The sequence below is a fragment of the Gobio gobio genome (genome assembly GCF_949357685.1).
Source record: "Gobio gobio genome assembly, chromosome: 14".
NCBI lineage: Eukaryota > Metazoa > Chordata > Actinopteri > Cypriniformes > Gobionidae > Gobio > Gobio gobio.
Genome location: NC_137107.1, coordinates 7,739,207 through 7,761,576, shown reverse-complemented (window position 1 = coordinate 7,761,576; position 22,370 = coordinate 7,739,207). Strand labels below are relative to the sequence as shown.

The 22,370-nt window shown below is 44.2% G+C and overlaps 1 protein-coding gene across 2 annotated transcripts in view; it reads left to right on the top strand.

Moving 5' to 3' along the window:
* The first annotated feature begins 3,482 nt into the window (after nucleotides 1–3,482).
* The window catches only part of LOC307136765 (uncharacterized protein), a 40,265-nt gene continuing 21,377 nt past the window's right edge, over nucleotides 3,483–22,370 (top strand). Inside the window, exon 1 of one of the 2 annotated variants that reach the window (XM_079834017.1) lies at nucleotides 3,483–3,694. The gene's annotated coding sequence lies outside the window, so the exon portion shown is untranslated. The remainder of the gene's footprint in view (nucleotides 3,695–22,370) is intronic. The other variant, XM_079834016.1, reaches the window with a different exon arrangement.

Here is a 22,370-nt window from a genome sequence, read left to right as displayed (position 1 = left end):
ATGGGAGCTGCTCTGTTGCGGAGCGCAAGGCACTGCAGCGGGTGGTGAAAACTGCCCAGCGCATCACAGGGACTCCACTGCCTGCCATCGAACACATCCAGAGGAAACGCTGCCTGCATCGAGCTCGCAGCATCCTCAAGGACTCCTCTCACCCAGCCCACAGACTGTTTTCTCTCCTGCCCTCCGGCAGGCGTTTCAGGATCCACCGGACCAGAACCAGCAGACTAAACAGTTTTTTCCCCAGAGCTGTCTCTTTACTGAACTCAAACCCCCGTTGATCCACTTCCCTCATAAACTGCTAACTCTCCTACCTCACATCTGCCTTCACTTTGTTATTTGCACTACCGACTCTTTATCACAGTAACAACTGTTTACTTAAGCATTCTGCACTACCATATCTTACAGTTTTTCTCAATTGCTAAAACACTAAACCCTATTGTCTGAACCAAATGCTCAGTTGCCTGAACCCACTGATTGAATCAATCACTCTTTTGGCAAAACCATAAGCACTTTTCACCTGTTTAGACACAACTTGCCAACACATTTTCATTGTGATGCACCCGTGCTGCAAAATGGTGAGCACAGGTGACAAAAGTCAAACATATTAAAGCACAGATGTCACCACTTGAACACAACAACTCAAAATTGATCACACTTGTGGCTAATGATGTGAGGGAACATATACAGTAAGCCAGTTCAGAGAGCACTGGTTTGTGAGGCCCTACAATGGATAGAAATCTGAGAGGAAGAGTTCGTGTGAGAGGAGGTCAAGGTGGTCGAGGTGATCAGCGAAGACAAAGAACAGTAATTCCTGATGAAATTAGAGCTACTGTGATTGACCATGTTCTTGTCCATGGTATGAGCATGAGGGAGGCTGGACAAAGGGTACAACCAAACATCAGTAGATTCACTGTGTCCACTGTGTCCAAGAGAACAGGTAATTACCTTTTTTTTACATTCTAGTACAGTATGTAAATGTTGACAGCAATTACTGTATGACATACTATATACTGTACCACAGTATACTGTAAGTAAATATATGTTTCAGTACATCACTGTACCATATACTGTAGTATTGTAATTGAGGGTTGGTCTAACTGTTCGTAGGCCAAGTATTCCATGTATATTTTTGTACTTTATTTTCCCATGGGCTTACTGTACACAAGTGGCAAATGCATAAGATTTCTGTTTTGTCTTTTTGTACAAGTGCTGAATGAACAGTTTTTTTTTTTTTTTTTGCAACATGCATTTAGCCTACAGTGAACAATAAACATTTATTTCTCCAGCTTCATGTCCTGAGCATTGTGTTTTCTATTTTTCTACGTAGTGTTTAGTGACTGTTCAGTAGTGTTTTCAATTTTGATTGACGCGGGGCACGATTTGACAACATAGTTCAGTTTTGAGCACAGATTGAACTGTTTTGAGGTGAAAGTTTGGTTTTGCAAGAAGAGTCTGAGGTTTTGTGAATGTAGCTTGAAAATTGGGTTTTGTGTTCACAGTTTAGAAAAAAGGAGAGCAGCTTTCAAGAAATGTGTCTTAGCAATCGAGAAAAACTGTAACTGGATTATGCTCATTTGCACTGCCGACTGTATTTATAGTACCAATGTTTACATTTGCATTTTGCACCGTACTTCTAACTGTAATATGCAACCACTTTCCACTGCACTTTTACACTTTTTTTTCCGGATAGCTCTGTCCATAATTTATTGCACTACCCTAATCCACTGCTATATTCCTCATCTTGCCTAACATATTATTGTATACCTCTAACTGTAAAATTCTGTTTATAGTAATAGCCATCTGTATATTGTATTCATAGTACATATTCACCTGTAAATTCTGTTTATAGTAATAGCCATCTGTATATTATATTCATAGTACATATTCACCTGTAAATTCTGTTTATAGTAATAGCCATCTGTATATTATTCACTGTACATACTCACCTGTAAATTCAGTTCTGTTTATAGTAATATTCATCTCTCTATTTATACATATTTATATATATTCAGTATATTTCCATGTCCTGCACTTATGCAACCATTGTATATCCTGCACTTGCTGCTATTGCACTTCTGGTTAGACCTAAACTGCATTTCGTTGCCTTGTACTTGTACTTGTGTAATGACAATAAAGTTGAATCTAATCTAATCTAATCACAATGAAAATGTGTTGGCAAATTGTGTCTAAACAGGTGAAAAGTGCTTATGGTTTTGCCAAAAGAGTGATTGATTCAATCAGTGGGTTCAGGCAACTGAGCATTTGGTTCAGACAATAGGGTTTAGTGTTTTAGCAATTGAGAAAAACTGTAAATACACAGTTTTAAATAACATGTTCAGTCTTTTGTCTAATTTGAAAAAAATTAGAGCTCGACTGAGAATGATGCTCAAAAAATTATTGTGTTTATGTAGTTTCTTTCATACGGAGGCGTTTTTATGTTGGAGAACAACATGTATTTATTATCAGCCATCACAGAGAAATCGCTCTTTACATTATTATAATTCTTTTTAAATGCAATTCATATTTTTTAGGATGAACCTTTATAATTTAGGATTAAAGGTCTTGGTTTGGGACAAGACAAGAGTTAACACACACACACACACACACACATGTTTGTTTTTGTGAAATGTGAGGACATTCCATAGGCGTAATGGTTTTTATACTGTACAAACCGTATTTTCTATCCCCTTACACTGCCCCTGCCCCTAAACCTAGCCCTCACAGGAGACTGTGCAGTTCACTTTCTGTGAAAAAAAACTTGTTCTGTGTGATTTATAAGCATTTTGAAAAGTGAGGACATGGGGAACGTCCTCATATTTCACCCTCTTTTTGTAATAACTGTGTCATACCCATGTCATTATATACATTTGTGTCCTGATATTTCACAAAAACATGCCCACACACACACAGCTTTCATGTGTTATGGGGACTCTCCATAGACATAATTATTTTTATACTGTACAAACTGTATGTTATATCCCCTTACCCTAAACCTACCATCACAGAAAACTTTATGCAGGTTTACATTTTCAAAAAGATTTAAGCTGTTTTCCTTATTGTGATCAAAAAATGTCCCCACAAAGATGGCAATATCCAAAATCCTTGTCCTTGTAGGGACATTTTATGTTCGTAATGTAGGGTTTACCGGCCACACACATGATGGCAGATCTCTAAAGCAGTGAGAGGATGGATACCCGACCCGAGCCCGACGGGACCCGTCGGTAACCGACGGGCCGGGCCGGGTTCGGACAGATATTTATAAATATAGTTTGGGTTCGGGTCGGGCTCGGTCACGTCAGCGCAATAAGGCATTGAACATCTGAAATTTAAAACAGCTTATGTAGGTAGCCAATGGGCCTTTTTAACTTGATGTTTATGTGATTAAAATAAATTAAAAATATTACCTTACCATTCGTCTTCCTGTGCGCGGAAATTTGTTTACGTAGCTGTGACAACGCGCAACCAGCGCGCAAAACGTGCGTGCATATTTGCATATTATCAGGCTACATGTGGCTGGCAGCGCAACTTCAGCTGCTGGCAGGACCATCGAGCAGAGGACAGCCTTGAAGCCATCCACAGTTGATCCAATCCTTTTTCTGCATAATAACCTGGATTAGCCTAAACTTTGATAGATGGATTATGTAAATAAATCCCATGTTGCAGTTTAGTAGCCACACAGTTTTCGAGAAAAATGGTAAGAGTGATTTTCTCTTCAATAAGCTGCATTTGTGTTACGTTGATGTTTTGTTCTGTTAGTTGGGCCATTTTTGGTAGACTTTTGTTCATTTAATTTTGGTTTCACAATTGGCTATTTGATTTGGCCCCGTGTTAACGTGTGTATTTGTTTCCCCGTGTGCGCGCTGATGCGCTCATCTGTAATCATTTCAGAATGCCTTCCTACAGTTTCTTAATAAAAGCAGGCTTTCCACACGAACAAACGTACATGTGTCATTAGTATGAGAAAAAAAATAGTGTAATGTCTGAAGAATGACAGACAAGGGAGGCTCTGTGTCCGAACTTTTAATCAGAATGAAGATGAACACACTCTCACTCAAGCGCACCCGTCTTCAGGATTTGTTTCCGTCCTCTGAACTCCCTTTGTTAACCCTATCACTGCCGGTGCAAACAAAACAGCAATTTCACAACTATGAAGAGTCTGTGCGCTACATTCGGGCTCGGGTCGGGCTCGGACATAAATATCTTAATGCCTGTCGGGCTCGGGTCGGGTTCGGTTACTACTCTGTCGGACGCGGGCCGGGCTCGGACAGAAAAATGCGGCCCGATCCGCACTCTTAAGCAGTGAGGCATGAGAAAATAGTATGACTTTTGAAGTCATGACTTGGCAGGATATTCTAGTTTACAAATACATCATTGATTATTCTGTCTGTGTGTCCTAAGAATCACACAAGGACACAACCTGAAGGCCTTTGATTTAGAGGTCTACCGATAGTGGATTTTACCGTTACAGATAACTAGGTTGGACTGCACTTGCTGATAACCGATTAATCGACCGATAGTTTATTTTAATGGATGCTGGATAAAAAAACATAAGTAAAACGGTGCTGAACTTTATTACAAGAAATAAAAGAACAGTACTGATCCATGAAAATGTGCTAAATTAAAAACATATAAATATGAATATTAAAATGAGAAGTTCTAACAGAACAAATTCTTCAGAAAATTATTTAAACCTTAAAATATTACAGGTCAAATCTGTTTCTTTAGCCATAACCTAGAAACATGCATGCACATTTCATAGGTAACACTATGCAAGTCCCTATGCAACAAGGATGTGTTAGCTTACATGAACTATAAGCATTATGCAATATACATTGTATATTGTATGTATTAATATGAGCAATACAATTTTACCTTGATCATTCATGTTAGTTCATAGTGCATTAACCAAGGTTAACAGATAAAAATAAAAATTCAAACTCAATTTAATGTTGAAATGAACATACTAACAATGAACAATACTTCCACAGCATTTACTAACCTTAGTTAATGTTACAAATGGAATCTTATTGTAGTGTTACCAATTCATATAAATCCAAACAGTCTGCTTTTTTAGAAGGCGATTATCTAATAAAAAAACGAGTGCGCTTCTGCTTTGTTTATATTTCTGTCGGCAGCATGACGATACAGTTTTTTCTCTTTCATAGGTTCACTCAACGCTGCGTAGCTATGACAAAATGGGAACGCCCTCTGGGTGTGCTGATTGTCTGAAGCCCTTATAGAATTGCGCCAATTCATTGGCTGATGGCGCGGGCGCGCCTCGGCGCTCTTACGTCGTCATATTATACTGGCCCGCACGCCATCCGCTCCTCAGATTTCAGCCTTCACGAAGCGGCCATTTCTAGCCCTTCGGTTTCGGTTTTTCTGGCCCAAATACATTGGAATTCGTACAACTTTCATCACCAGCACTTCAGCGACTGCGGAAAGTGGAACTTTGTTCTCTTTGCGGTGAAGCGTCATGGAGTTTCGTCGCTACCTGCCACCGTGCACTCGCTTTATTGTAAATGACGACCCTCAAAGTAATGTGGCGTTCACACCGGACGCGATTTGCGCAAATAATTCGCGCTAATTGCGCAAAGGTGGACGCTTGAACATTTTGAGTTTACTCGCTTCATTTGTGCGTGAAATTTGCGCGAATCGCGTGTGACATTCACTGCACAACAGACGCGAATTCGCGCCATGGGCGGGGCTTCTGCCAGCCGGCTCGTCTCGTTGAGAAATGGCTGACATGGGCTGTGTTTACACGTCTTTTTTTGTTAAAATCTACTGTTAATGTGTGACAAAAGTACACCGTTTTAAGGAGTCTTAGTTTTAAGACTTTTTCAGTCGATAATGTAGTTGTTTAAAGCTCAAATCTGTGGTTTATTTATATAAAGAGTGCCTATATGAACATTTTATCTGATATTTTCGGAGTTGTGAGCTCCAGCGGATCAGCGGTGGTCAGCGGTTGTCAACGCCGCCGAGGGCAACCTTTCCTCGGCCAGTCCTTCTGACGTCTGCCGCTGGCTCTGATGTCTCTGTGGTGTGTCTCGAGCTAAAATTAGTCTTGTAACGGGCGATCTTTGGTCTCATGGATCTATAATTTGTTCCCTGGCAAATCGTTTAGGCTCCGGGCGACGAAAGTCACCGCCCGTTCCATTGGTCAGGCGATGTCCACGCTTGTGGTCCAGGAGCGACATCTCTGGCTCAACCTGGCCGACATGAGGGAGACGATAAATATCGGTTCCTGGACTCGGCCATTTCGTCGGCTGGGTTGTTCGGCGACGCGGTCGAGAGCTTTGCCCAGCAGTTCTCGGCCGCCCAGAAGCAGACGGAGGCCATCAATCACATCCTGCCCCGGTGGCCCGCTGCTGCCTCCACCCCGCAGCCGGTGGCGCCGCCGAGGACGTCCACCCACCGCCGCCTCTGCCCCCGCCAAGGCACCACAGCAGCCTAACACCAGCCGACGGCGTGGGGCCGGCCGTGGGAAGGATGTCCAGGCCGCTGCCAAGCCAGGTGGCAAGCGTCGTCGCAAGCGACCCTGAGACGGGCCGCCCAGAGATGGAGGAAACTGCTCTTCGGGAGATGGCTGCAGCACCACTCCCTCCCCCGGAGGAGGGCCGGGGGAGAATCTTTTGTTTGAATTCTGTTTGGCACCCAAAACTTCAAAAAAAGAGCAGTTTCCAATATCTCTGGGTGCCAAGAGAGCGCGCTTGGCGGTGGTCGACGCTCCCATAACTCGCCACCCTCAGGTGCCTCTCCCTTCGCCAGCAGGGGACGCCGGCTGTCGGGACGCACTCAAGCGGCCTCCCCACACTCGCATGTCCCCTCCGCGGATGCAGGTAAGTGTTGCACATTACACTCAGATCCCGCTTCGGGCCGCTCCCATGCCATCCGAGCCGGATCCCTGCGTTCCGTCTCGCTGCCCCGCTGCGGGTACGTCTGTGGTGCCATTGATCCCCCTAGCTCGGAGTCTGGGAGCCTGGCTAGCGCTTCCCAGCCCGTCTCGGTGGCTCCTCCATACCATCAGACTCGGCTATGCGATTCAGTTCGCCCGGCGTCCCCCCAGGGGCGTTCACTTTACGACTGTAGTGGAGGCGAACGCCCCCGTGCTCAGGGCGGAGATCGCAGTCCTACTGGCGAAGGACGCAATAGAGCCGGTCCCTCCAGCCGATATGAGGTCCAGGTTCTACAGCCCGTACTTCATTGTACCCAAGAAAGGCGGCGGGTTATGACAGATCTTGGACCTGCGATTCCTGAACCGGCCCCATTACAGGCTGCCGTTCAGGATGCTAACGCAGAAGCGCATCTCCAGGTGCATCCGTCCCCAAGAATGGTTTGCAGCGATCAACCTGATGGACGCGTACTTTCATGTCTCGATTCTCCCTCGCTTCAATGCTGGCTACACGACCGAGTCCCGAGATGGGCGTGGCACAGCGGATCCCTCTGCGTCCAAGTGACTCCGAGGTGCGCCAAACCTTCAGCCCCTGGTCGGACCCTTCATTTCTACGGGCGGGAGTTCCCCTAGAACAAGTGTCCAGGCACTCCGTTGTCACCCCGGATGCCTCATCCACGGGCTGGGGTGCCACGTACAACGGGCTTGTAGTTTCGGGTCTGTGGACGGGGCCTCAACTGCAATGGCATATCAATTGCCTCGAGTTGTTAGCAATTCATCTTGCACTCAATTGCTTCAAGGTGCCGCTCAGAGGCAAGCACGTTCTGGTCTGTACGGACAACACTGCGGCCGTAGCGTACATCAACAAACAGGGTGGTCTACGCTCCTGTCGCATGTCGCAACTCGCCCACCATCTCCTCCTATGGAGTCAGAAGCATCTGAGGTCGCTTCATGCCATTCACATTCCGGGCCTGCTCAATCGTGCAGCCGACGAGCTGTCACGTCAGCCGGTGCTTCCGGGAGAGTGGCGACTCCATCCCCAGGTGGTCCAGCTGATCTGGAGTCGTTTCGGGGCCGCACAGGTAGACCTGTTTGCCTCCCCAGAGATGACCCAACTGTCAGTGGTTTTATTCCTTGACCGAGGGAACCCCTTGGGTCGGATGCCCTGGCCCACAGCTGGCCCCGGGAAGAACGCAAGTATGCGTTTCCCCCAGTGAGCCTTCTTGCACAGACACTGTGCAAAGTCAGGGAGGACGAGGAACGAGTCCTGTTGGTCGCTCCATATTGGCCCAACCGGACTTGGTTCCCGGAACAAGTGCTCCTCGCGACAGCACCTCCTTGGCCCATTCCTCTGAGGAAGGACCTCCTGACTCAGAGACGGGGCACCCTATGGCACCCGCGTCCAGACCTCTGGAAACTCCATGTCTGGTCCCTGGACGGGACGCGGAGGTTCTAGGTGACCTACCGCAAGCGGTAGTTGACACCATCACTTCCACTAGAGCCCCCTCTACGAGGCGCCTCTATGCGTTGAAGTGGAACCTGTTCGTCGATTGGTGCTCTTCTCGCCGAGAAGACCCCCGGAGATGTTCGATCAGGTCTGTGCTTTCCTTTCTACAAGATGGGTTGGAGCGAAGGCTGTCTCCCTCCACCCTCAAAGTCTATGTTGCCGCTATCGCCGCTAATCATGAGCTAGTAGATGGAAAATCTCTAGGTAAGCACGATCTGATCGTCAGGTTCCTGAGGGGGGCGAGGAGACTAAATCCGCCTCGCCCTCCCTCCATACCCTCTTGGGACTTAACTCTGGTGCTAACTGCACTACAGAGAGCGCCCTTTGAGCTTTTGCAGTTAGCTGAGTTGAAAATCTTGTCGTTAAAGACAATACTCCTGACTGCCTTGGCCTCCATCAAGAGGGTAGGGGACCTGCAGGCATTTTTGGTCGACGAATCGTGCCTGGAATTCGGGCCCGGTAACTCTCATGTTATCATGAGACCCCGGCCTGGATACGTGCCCAAGGTTCCCACTACTCCCTTCCGGGATCAAGTGGTGAGCCTGCAAGCGCTGCCTTTGGAGGAGGCAGACCCAGCCCTAGCTTTTCTCTGTCCCGTCCGTGCTCTCCGGACTTACGTGGACAGAACGCAAAGCTTCAGGACCTCAGTGCAGCTCTTCGTCTGTTACGAGCCCACTCCACTAGGGGTGTTGCTTCTTCCTGGGCGCTGGCTCGTGGCGCCTCGCTGAAAGATATTTGTAGAGCTGCGGGCTGGGCGACACCTAACACGTTCGCTAGATTCTATAGCCTCCGTGTAGAGCCGGTATCTTCCTGTGTGCTCACTTCCCATAGTCAGTAACACCGAAGTGCCTGTTCCAGTGTCGGCTTGCTGCGCCATTCCCTCCCCTATGGTAGACGGATACGTGCGCTTATCTGCTCCAGTCGAGTTCCCCGGAACGGCGAACCCTGTTGAGTCCTCCGCAACCCACGGCAGTCGGACGGCCAAAGGGTCGGGGTGAGAGGGGCTGTGGCAGGTTGACTGGTTTTCCCACTCAGGAGGCAGCAAGCACAGTTACGTACCAGCTCCTCAACATCAGAGTCTATGTGGGGCCACCACACTGTGTCACGGCAGCGCTGCTTCACCTTGACCACCCTCATGTGCCATGTGTAGTACTCTTGACCTGAGAATCTCCGGAACGACCGCACGGTGGCCACGGGCCAGGCACACCGGCCCCCAGCAGAAGAGCTCGTTGCGGAAACGGTAATAGGGAAGCAGCCTGTCATCCACTTTGGCAGGCCAGCCATCCTGGACATAGGTACGGAGAATCGTGAGGGCCTCATCAGCAGCTGAGGCCTGCTGCAGCTCCGCCAGAGTGACTACTGAGCTGAGGGGCCCATGTAGGACGTGGACCCAGTCTTCGCCGCTCTCTGTGTCTGCTGTCACCCCCCACATCTCTTTCGTCACGGACACAGCTCTAGACAGGAGGTCGGCCACCGTGTTGGCCCGTCCAGGCAAAAACTCCAGGCTGAAGTTGTACTGGTTTAGCCTGTCAGCCCATCTCAGCAGTGTCATGGGCCTGTGTCCTGAGCCTTGAGTCGCCAGCAGTGCTGTCAGCGCTTGGTGGTCAGTGCGGATGGTGAAAGGCCTCCCGTATAGGTACACATGCCAGCGTTCGCACGCCCACAGGCAGGCCAGGGCCTCCCTCTCCCCCACCGAATACTTCTGCTCTGCAGGATTAAGTGCCCGTGAGGCGAAAGCCACTGGACGTTCCACCCCTTCCTGAGCCTGGGAGAGCACAGTGCCTAGCGCCACCCCAGAGGCGTCGCAGGTGACCATGGTGGGTGCGAACAAGCTGAAATGGGTAAGTGTGGGTGGGGATGTGAGATGCCGTTTGATGATGCGCACAGCTTCCTGGCTGGCCGGGGTCCAGTCCCACGTAACATCCTTCCTGAGCAGCAGGCGCAGGGGGGCCGTTTAGTCAGAGTAGTGTGGCATGAATCTGAGGTAGTAGGCGGCCATCCCCAGGAAGGAAGACAGCTGGGATGGTGACTGCGGGTCTGGCAGGGATAGAATTGCCTCAGTGTGGGACATAATCGGGGCGATGCCCTCCTTCGAGAGTCTGAAGCCCAGGAACTTGACCTCCTCAACCCCAAACATGCATTTCTCCGAGTTCAGTGTGACCCCATGCTGTTCAAAACGCTGAAAAACCTGCTCCAGGCAATCGTCATGCAGTGCAATGGAGGGCGCATGCACCACCACATCATCCAGATAGATGGAGACACCCTGAATACCAGCCAGTATGAGTGACATTATCTTCTGAAAACAGCTCGGGGCTGATGAAAGTCCAGATGCCATACGTTTAAATCTGAAAACCCCCATGTGCGTGACAAACGCTGTAAGGTCCATGCTGGCCGGTGAAAGAGGGACCTGCAGGTAGCCGTTACGCAAGTCCATCTTACTGAAAACAGTGGAGCCGTGGAAATGGCTAGTGAGGTCCTCAGCTCTAGGTAGGGGGGTACTTATCGGGGATGATGGCTTTGTTTACATCTGTGAGGTCGACACAGTGTGATCGCAGTGTGCCCCCCTTTTTCTTGGCTATTACCAGGTTAGACACCCACGACAAGGCATCGATGGGCTCTATGACAGCCGCCTCTACCTGGCGATGAAGCTTGGCCTCCACCACATCACGGAGAGCCAGGGGAATGCGCTGACGGGGCTGGATAATAGGGCAGACCGACAGGTCAACCTTAGGCTGGTGTACAAATCCAGTCATGCAGCCCAGCCCGTTGAACAGTTTTGGGTAGCGGTCAGGCCAGGAGGTTGCAACCTGCAGGACATGCAGGCCCCTAGCATCACTCACAGTAAAACCCAGGGCAAGGAACAAGTCTAGGCCCATAATGTTAGCTCCCTTCCGGGTGATACAGAACTTAGCGGCAGGCGCACATTGTTGATCATATCTGACGGAGAGGCGGGCCACACCCAGAGTGGAGATGGGAAAATGGCCGTAGCCTAACAGGGTCTAGCCCCTGCTTCCAGAGCAATGTCACTGAAGAAGCGGTCATATGTGCATTTATTCAGAATTTACACTTTAGCCCCTGTGTCCACGAGGAGTGGAATGAGAGCAGTGCCCACACGGCATGTGCAGAGCTTGAATGAAGGCCGGGAGGTCTGTACAGTGTTTATGGGGACAGCAGCAGTGTCATGGTAAGCAGGAGAGGAGCGACAGCAGCATGCAAAATGGTTCAACTTGTTGCAGTTACGACAACGTTTCCCCATGGCAGGGCATGACTGATCTGTAGTTGTATGTTTAGGAGAGCCACAGTTGCTACAGCTCTTGCACCCACTCTCCCTGGGCCCCCTGTCCACTCTCTGTACATCCAAACTGTCACTCACCCTGTCATCTGCTTCTGCAGTTGCTGTGTGCTGAACTAATGGTGGTGATGACGTCACAGGCGAACAAACTTGAGTGCCTCCGTTAGGGCCGTTTCCAACTGCTTTCCAATTACTAAAGCGTCCGCTAGTGTCGTGGAGTCTGGCTTTAGTAAAAGTCTCTCTCTCAGTTGGTTACATGACGTTTTTTCTATTAACTGGTCAACTATAAGTCCGTCCTCCAACACCCCAAAATCACAAAGTCTGGCCAGCTCACGTAATGCTGATACATAGTGGGCAACGGTCTCACCCGGCTTTTGGGTCCTCTGACGAAACTCAAAACGATGCATCCGCCGGCTTCTTCCGGAACTGAAGTGAGCCTTCAATGCGGCCGTGGCTGTGACATACTTACCATCCGATAAGGTGAGCGTGGCGAAGATTCGCAGTGCCTCCTGCCCGAGACAATGCCGCAGGAGCGCGCACTTCCTCGCCTCCGCTAGGACTGAGTGACCCAAAGCCAGCAAATAATCCTCAAACGATGTCAGTCAGCGATCCCAGGGAACAGCTGGATCACCGGTAAGATGAGTTCAGACATCCTCGTTCACCAAATGTTGTGTTTGTGTAGGACTCGATAACCACACCGTGTAACTTCAAGTACTGCCGTGGAAGTGCAACAGACGATGCAGCCAGAATGTTTTGGGAACAGTGATGGCGATGGGAACAGTGCGACTGCACTGTGCAAATTGGCGTCTAGACGAGTAGTGATGGCAAGCATTGTTTACCCCGACAATATTTTTGATGATTATGATAAATGGCTGGCGAGCCGGCATGCCATGCGGTAAGTATTTGGCTGCAGCCAAAGGGGGAATGATACTCAAATGAAAGTTTATGAGGGGGCTACAATATTTGCTGAAAATGTTCGCATCTTGATGCATATTGATATACATGAAAACGAGAAAAGGCCTCAGGTAAATCTGAGCCCGTTTGAGATCGTTTTTTGGAAGACCACCATTCAAGGGAACTGGATCACCGGGAACAGGTAGAAAAGGTGGCGGTGGTGGTAAGACCAGTTCAGACATCCTCGTTCGCCAAATGTTGTGTTTGTGTAGGACTCAATAACCACACCATGTAACTTTGTTCATATCACTTTTACTTCAATACCGCCAACCTCCCGTTTTCCAACCTTTTGTGAAAAATGTTGAAACAACTGACTGGAGGAAGGTTGATTGTGATGCACAGTGAGAAACTGTGGGCATTTAGATAAGAATGTAGCATGAAATCAAGGTAGAGAGCGAAGTGACCCATTTGGCAGACACACAAAATAGAATCAGTGCATAAGGGACATTTGTGCTTTGAAAATACGCCCTGCATGGGCAGAGGTGTCATCTAAACTGTGAGCAAAGCACAAAATGTAAACTGAAGGATGTTTTATGTAGAGACTTAAAGTGCTAAGATGGATTATTATCTATCTTATTTTTATTGTTTAGTTTGAGTTGGACCACTACAGGGAGTGCAGAATTATTAGGCACGTTGATTTTCTGATCATATTTTTTTTCCAGGCACATTTGACCAATTCCAAACCACAGTAATCCTAATAACTACTATTGATTTAGTATTTAATAATGTATAAGTGATATATAATTGTTCATGAAGGCTGGAAATGAAAATCACCTTATATGCAGGTGTGCAGAATTATTAGGCATGTTTTCTTTTACAGATAAATTGAGCCAAAAAAGAGATGTAACTCAGACTGAAAAGTCAAAAAGTATTAAATGCCCATGAGAAGGATGCAATACTAATGCAATACTAGACATTGCAGTTAAGGCGAGACCATTGGACAGTGAAATGCTCGTTGGGTCAGCAGGATCTGACAAAAACAGGTGGTGAAGAAAAGACACCTGTTAACTGCAAAAGAATTAAGAATTAAGGTGAAGAATTAAGGGTGAAACCATCAGGAACCCTTTAGTCTCCAGCGCCACCATTTTCCAAAGCTGCAACCTACCTGGAGTCTCCAGAAGTGCAAGGTGTCAGGATCTCAGAGACTTCAGTTAGGTAAAGAATCCTAAAAAATGACCCCCACTAGATAAGAATCACAAGCTGAAGTGTTGTAAAATACATGAAGAAGGTTTTTTTATAGGCTTTATGGACAGATAGGTTGAGAGTGACTCTTGAAGGACCAGCACCACCCTTACGAAACAAAAATATATTGCAGTATATTGGAAAATATCATGTAATACATTAGGCGATATATTCCCATATATGGGATTTAATATTTATATTTTCCAATATATTGCAATATATTGAAAGCGGCAATCATTTGTATATTTTGCAATATACTGCAATATATTACATATATTGTATATATGTACCATCAATATATTAACAATATATTATAATATATTTCAAGTAATATATTGGTAAATATATTTTCCTTCTGTAAGGGCACATCCTCTAGTACCACTGTTTGAAGAATTCATCTGCCAGAATCTGGCAGTACGTTTTGGGAGTTCATTTTAGTCCATCCTGAAGTCCGTTTCGCAGAGATGGACTAAAAATGAACTCCCAAAACGTACTGCCAGATTCTGGCAGATGAATTCTTCAAACAGTGGTACTAGAGGATGTGGTGCTGGTCCTTCAAGAGTCACTCTCAACCTATCTGTCCATAAAGCCTATAAAAAAACCTTCTTCATGTATTTTACAACACTTCAGCTTGTGATTCTTATCTAGTGGGGGTCATTTTTTAGGATTCTTTACCTAACTGAAGTCTCTGAGATCCTGACACCTGCACTTCTGGAGACTCCAGGTAGGTTGCAGCTCTGGAAAATGGTGGCGCTGGAGACTAAAGGGTTCCTGATGGTTTCACCCTTAATTCTTCACCTTAATTCTTAATTCTTTTGCAGTTAACAGGTGTCTTTTCTTCACCACCTGTTTTTGTCAGATCCTGCTGACCCAACGAGCATTTCACTGTCCAATGGTCATGCCTTAACTGCAATGTCTAGTATTGCATTAGTATTGCATCCTTCTCATGGGCATTTAATACTTTTTGACTTTTCAGTCTGAGTTAAATCTCTTTTTTGGCTCAATTTATCTGTAAAAGAAAACATGCCTAATAATTCTGCACACCTGAATATAAGGTGATTTTCATTTCCAGCCTTCATGAACAATTATATATCACTTATACATTATTAAATACTAAATCAATAGTAGTTATTAGGATTACTGTGGTTTGGAATTGGTCAAATGTGCCTGGAAAAAAAATATGATCAGAAAATCAACGTGCCTAATAATTCTGCACTCCCTGTATTGTGTTTTGGACCCCAAAAAGGTCTGTTATGACCTTTTAACAGACCTTTTTGGGGTCTGTTGGGGACTCTTTTGGGGTCTGTTTTTGGGGTCAGTGGTTCTCTTTTAATTAAGAGAACCACTGATTGTTTGTTTCTTCATATGTGTTTTCTAAAGTGTGTATTGGGTCTCTGAGGGGTGACTGTGGGTCTGGCCAAGGGATGTGTGATGTGTCACTAAACGCTTGATAGCAACAAGGTATCGTGTGTTTGGATTTTGGAGGTATCACACACCCCTAACATGCTGGGAGTACAGTAACAGTGCTTGCTCACTTAACCCGGCTTCCAGAGATGAAATATGGATTTGTCTTTCATTTTATAGGATATTTTCAGTATGTTTTGGGGAAAACCTTCTGGTCAAGTCAAGTCAAGTCAAGTCAACTTTATTTATATAGCGCTTTTAACAATGTAGATTGTTTCAAAGCAGCTTTACAGTGTTAAACAGGAAAATAATGCAGCATAATTTTATTCAGCTGTATAGCCATTCTGGAAAAATTTCAAGTATCATACAGTGACAGTGTGGGCTTTAGATCAATAATTTGATCAGTAATTTAGTTTAAATGGTTAATTTAGTTTATTATTTAGATGTATTTCGATGTTTAGTTGAAAAATTTAGTGTCCCCAACTGAGCACGCCAAGCCAGAGGCAACAGTGGCAAGGAAACCAAAACCCCATTAGGTGACCTAATGGAGAAAAATAAACCTTGGGAGAAACCAGGCTCAAGGCTGGAGTTCGTAGCTTGACGGAAGCATGCAAGCTGATGGAGGGTAAGAGTGTAACAATGTACACAGACTAGAGTTATGAGTTTGGAGTTGAGCACGATTTTGGGACGCAGTAGAAACGCAGGAAAATTTGAAAGTCTGATGGGCGCACAATTATGAATGCTTATTTTGTGTCTAATCTGCTAGACACAATTTTCTTGCCTGGCCAGGCTGCTATCTGTATATGCGCAGCATAACTAACAACAAAGAGTTTATTTCAACGGGAAACTGTGAAAGCAGACGCAGCTGCGAAGGCCGTGGAAGTGCAACAGACGAGGCAGCCAGAATGTTTTTATTATCTGAAATAAACACGAATGTTTTGCCTTCCTTATAGACTATGCAGTCTTTCAACTCAGGGCCAGAGAAAAGCAGCGATGGGAACAGTGTGACTGCACTGTGCAAAATGGCGTCTAGACGAGTAGTGATGGCAAGCATTGTTTCCCATGCGGAAATGTAATATATGTACATATATGAAATATACAAATATTAAATATATCCACATAGAAAGTGAAAACATGTAGGCCTATGTACATATATATCTGCCCATATATAAAACCTATTAGAAAATGGAACAATTTCATATATTGACATATAAAACTAGCCCATATATTTTATGTATGTATAATACAGTATTTTATATATATGTCACATATAATTATCAATATACATGATATATATTTCTTTGTATATATGTTCAATATACAAACTACACATATATGCATAGCATATTGCTTGCATACATGTTACATATATGTCCCTAATAGGGGTGCTCCGATTGATCGGCAACCGTTCTCGATCGGTCGATAATCGCTTTGGGATGATTGATCGGCGGTCTCCAAAAAGGCCGATCTCATGAACCGATCGCATGCTGACGACACATAAACCCGCACCTGCCGTGAGAGCGAGGGCATGATATGCAGCGACACCGTCTCATTCTCTTTCCAGCGCGGGTAAAATAATTATAATGCTGAAGGTGAGGTACAATTCATATTTCTATATTAAATAACTTACAAAGTCATTTGAAAACTTTCTGTGAGACGCAAGTTAAACAGCGCGAGTGAATCACCGCGTGCACGCGCTCCCTCTCACTCCCTTTCAAAATGCTCAAATGGCTTCACATCAGCGCATCTGCACTAAAATTGAGCTGCACAGTTGACACAGGATTTGCCACTTCGGGATTTGCACAATCGAGGCAGTGTCGCATCGTCACTAAAGTTTACCATTTGCATTTATTTTTAAAGGTCCCATGGCATGGCATTTTTCTATTATTTTATAATGTTTCCTGAGCTGTACTTATATTGTTAGTATGACTTTTACATCATAAAATGTCATAATTTAGAAATAAAAGGCATTTTTTCTATACTGCTGTTTGCCCTGTGGCTGAATGCCCTGCTTCAAGAGGCGTGTCTGCTGTGAGACTTCAGTAAAAACACCCACTGTTGTGATTGGCTGACATCTTTGCATTTTATATGAGCGGAGGGGGCGTGGTTTATCGAGGCACGAGCAGGCACGAGTCTGCCAGGGAGACGGATGGACCTGAGTTCACTTCACATCAGTTCTCAGCATGTCTGAACTGTTTTAGTTACAGCATATACTTTAGGTTATTAGTCTATTTCTAGTCGGAGGGACTGTCACTCATGTCAGAAAGTTAGTAACTTTAGTAAATTATGGATCAGCGCTGACTGGAGACGCGAACCGTTTAGAACGATTCAGTCCGATTTGGTGAACTGATTCGGTTCACTAAAAAGAACTGGTTCAAAAGAAAGATCGTTCGCGAACCGGACATCACTAATGTATCAGAGACTGAGCTCAGCGATTGCTAACAAAGTTATTTATAGTAACTACTGAGTTATGAGAGCGCTGTCAGTCAGCGCGAGTTTATTGTGTTTGTATCTGAGAGTTCTGAATAAACAGTCACACCGAGTCCGTCTCTTCATCATTATTCTACCAACTTTGTAACACATGCAAAGTACCATTACAGCTGTCGAGATGAACGAGTTAAAAGTAAGTGTTGATAATAGCATTATTTTTAAAATAAAATAAAAGCGTCAGTGACGCGCGTTGAGTACACAGCGCAAACAAAGACACAACAGCAGTAATCGGATGTAATCCAGTTTATTGTGGGGCTAGGCTGGCTAGCCCGGATATGCTCAAGCTTACCCCCCTTCTGCTTAATCTCACGCCGCGTTTGGTGCCTCCGCTGTGGGCCAGATGCAGTACTGTGGGTCGGGGATGTTGAAGGCCGAGCTTCGGCGTGTGTGAGGTTTATCTCTGCTGATGTTGAGCAGAAACTCATGACTGTATGCACATTTTAGAACCGATAGACGCGACGAGGACGTACAAAAACACTGACTCACAAGATATAAAACACGAAAACACCGTTCTGTCTGGAGAGAGAGAAGCCGCAGTGTGTGCACGAATAATAAATAATTAGCTACACATCAGAAATCACTGATCACAGATCAGAAGGAACTGAAAAAAGACTTCTGTTTTCATTTGTACATCCAAACACTGAGAAACTGCCAGCGTTCACTCATTCACAAGCAATGATGCAATGATCTCTCGACGAGCGTTTGCATGGGCGTGCCAGATTCTCTGGGCGGAGGAAAGGGAGGAAACCGTGCCTGCTTGGACGTCAAACCAGGAGACTTCAGGATTGGCTAGTCTGGCCTGTCATTTTCTCAAAGGCAGAGAAAGACAGCCACAACTCGGTTTTACACCGATCAACATTTCTATCCACTTGGGGACAATATTCAGGCTAGGGGAACTCATATTAATGTTGAAAAACCTCATAAAATGAAAATTTCATGCCATGGGACCTTTAAGTCTTGCCAGTGTTCAAACCGCTCAGCACTCGCGCGCTCTCCAGACCGTGCGCGCGCGCTCGCACACACACACACACACACACACACACACGCCATCTCACAAAAAGCTTGCGAGTACAAATTGCGCTGAAATAGTCAGATACACACAAATGTATGTACTAAATGACCGTCTTGACGAGTGTGCACGTAAACCCCGTCGTGACTCGCGAGTGAACGTTTGTGCAACTGCATGCAACCATATCCGTGTTCGCTCTTAAAGTGACAGCTGTCGAATAAACTGCTGCTGTCTCTGAGTTTCTCTTTGTCTTGTGTTGTTTGATTAGCCTTTATGACACTCACTGCTCTTGAATGACTAACTTTTGCAACTTAAGTGTAAGGATTAATCTAATTTAATTTATTCAGGGAAGACCAATATTAATTTACATTTGATTTCTTATTAAATGTCTTTAGTATTTCTTACCTCAATACTAATGTTAGACCTACCTGAAAAATTGTTTTTAAAAACAAAAATGCACTGCATGATCAAATATTTAGGTGAGATAATTATATACATTTATTATATACATTTATTTGGGAAAGATGGCCTACAGTAGCCTTAAGTTATCTCATTTTCTAAAATAAACACTTGGTGGTTCTCCTTAATTCAGAGTTAGTTTCATTTCTACAAATGGTGCAAACTCTGCAAGATTATAGATAAAAGATTCCCATTCCCCTGCCATTCTGTGATCGGCAGTGATCGGCAATCGGCAGATCATGATCTTGGTGATCGGTAATCGGTGATCGGCCCCAAAAATGCTGATCGGAGCATCTCTAGTCCCTAATATATGTTTTTATATAGTCTTATTATATATTTTTACATTTAAAATGAAATATATAAAATATATTTTTGATAAATGTATATGGAATATATAAATGACAACAGTGTGCACATATATTTTAAATGTTATGTTCTTATATTATGTATATCAATTGCTAAATATTTTGAATTAATGGTGTAAACTAAACAAATGTAAAAAAACATGCTTTCATTAATTTCGTACATATTTTTTAAATATAGGTTATGGATGTGTACTTACACACCTGCAATTCAATACATATGACATGCCTAAGCCTTAAATGTTAAACGGTGCAGTTAGCAAAAAATAAGTAATACAGTAAAACATTTAAACTTTATTAAAACAGTTTTAATATAAAAATAATATTTTATTTAAAAGAACTTTATTATATATAAATACAATATTACAACAAAACAAGTAACAAATAAAACAGCACAGAACATGAAAATCCACCAACAGGTATATGATACAGCCTGTAATTTTTTTTAAGTTAAGAGTCTTTTTGGATGTCCTCAGCTCAGTGATCTTTTGATTTCTAGCTACCCCTAGTTGGCCCCTGGTGGTTCCAGGAACTTTCTGGATCACCGATCACGGTTGTTCATCTTAGGCTTGCGCCCTTGTCCTTTACGCTCTGAAATTCCTCCAGATTCCTTGAATCTTTTAATTATGTTATGCACTGTTGAATGTGAAATATCCAAATCTCTTCCTATCTTTCTTTGAGGAACATTGTTTTTAAACATTTAAATAATTTTGCTCACGTATTTGTTGGCAAACTGGCGATCCTCTGCCCATCTTTGCTCCTAAAGGATTAGACCTTTCTTGGATGCTGCTTTTGTACCAAATCATAATTACAATCACCTGTTGACATCACCTGTTTCAAATCATATCATTATTTAACCATTTTACCTCATTACTAGCCCTAAATTGCTCCTGTCCCAACTTTTTTTTAAATGTGTTGCAGGTCTGAATGACAGGAAAGGATGCATATTTACAAATGACATGAAGTTGATCAGACAAAACATGAAATATTTTGTGTTCAGATTGTCTGCAATGAAATACAAGTCAAAGTAAATTTAGAAATCACTTCTTTTTTTTTTTTTGCGTTTTCCATACTGTCCCAACTTTTTCTAATTTGGGGTTGTATATATGTATATAAAAAAACTTTTTTAATGAAATGTGGATTGTGTAGACTTGTTAAAAGTTCAAGCTGTTTAAATAAGGAAAAGAAGGAATGAATTAATAAGGAAACCATAGGCATATAAAATTTATGTATGTTGTTTAAATAAATGGGCATATATAAATTAAACATATCGGGGACATATATGGTCATAACATACAATATTATATAAACAATAGTCATATATATCGTATTAATATAAGTCAATATACTAATTTAATATGGAAAATGTATATATGTTATAAACTTATATCAACATATATCTAGAGATATGTATATATGTGATAGCAATATATTGATTTATATTTAGCATATATGACGGTGTCATTTGCGATATAGAGACTTATACTACGGGGCCGTTGAATGCTTGAATCTGATTGGCTGATGAACGTTCTGAGGTGTGCAATTATTTTCTGGGAGATGCACAGCGAACGTAGTTCCAGGCAGCTCTCTTGACCGCATTACAGTTCCATATCACTTCGCATAGTTAACTGTAATAACGGAAATTACAGGACTAAAAAACAACAATATGACAGACGATTTTCCTCAAGTAAATCTTAATATTTACAGTGAATATAAAACGTTCAACAACTGGGCGGCAGCAGTATTAGACAGTCCAGATGAAAAACAACAAACGGAAGCGGACATCAAAGGCAAGCTTTTCTGTCTCATTTCTGAAATCACACATGCTCGCACACGCACTACAGTTTGCACAAAAAGGTGTCAGCGCTGCCCTGACGATTTGATCAGTAAGCATATGGAGCAACTTAGTGAAGTTTTAGTAACTAATTTCGGGAGGAGCACGTCCAGATAATTAAACCTATCTAAACAATGGAGCATGCCAGATAATGTAACCTAATCAAACCCAAGTGGAGCACCCTCAGATAATTAAACCTAATTAAACACAGATGGAGCACATCAAGCCAATCGATTTAATCAACGATAAGAGGTGTGTGTATATATACAGCATATTCACCTTCTTTCGTTGACCGTTTTTATTTTTAGCATCCCTCCACCACCCCATCTCCTCACTTTGATTTATTAAACTCATTAGACGTCAACACAATCCATAATAAAATACAGTCTAGTTCTAGACTATCTTCATCATGGGGGGGATACTCTGGGTTCGGGCCAAATTCCGAGCCCGGAGCCCTCCCCCGGACAGCACGCCAAATACGCATAATCTTTTACTCCATTTAATTTGATGTAAGTGTGAACTCGTGAAAAGGCTACACGTGACATTTTTTCACTAGCGAGGTAATAACAGCGCTGTTTAGAGACGCACAGAGGGAGCCTAGTTCACACAAGCGCTCTTTCTCTCTCTCTCTCTCTCTCTCTCTCTCTCTCTCTCTCTCTCTCTCTGTCTCTCTCGTGCGCATGCGTGAGCGTCTGTTGAGTGAGTGAGTGAGTGAGTGAGTGTGTGAACGGAGTGCGGTGAGTGTGGACTTTTTTGTGGCTTTGTGCCAAAAGAAAGTTCTTATTTTCTATCTTTTTTTTTCTCTCTATCTCTTTTGCATTATATTGTCAGTGGTTTCCGAGAAGGTGTTTTTTTGAGCTCCCTGTCTGCCAGTTACTACTGGCAGCATGGCGGCTAAAAACATTGGTAATTTGGATTTTCTCACACGGCGTCATGCTGTTAAAATTGCCTCAAACGCGAGCATTGAAGAGTGCAGTTTAGCTGT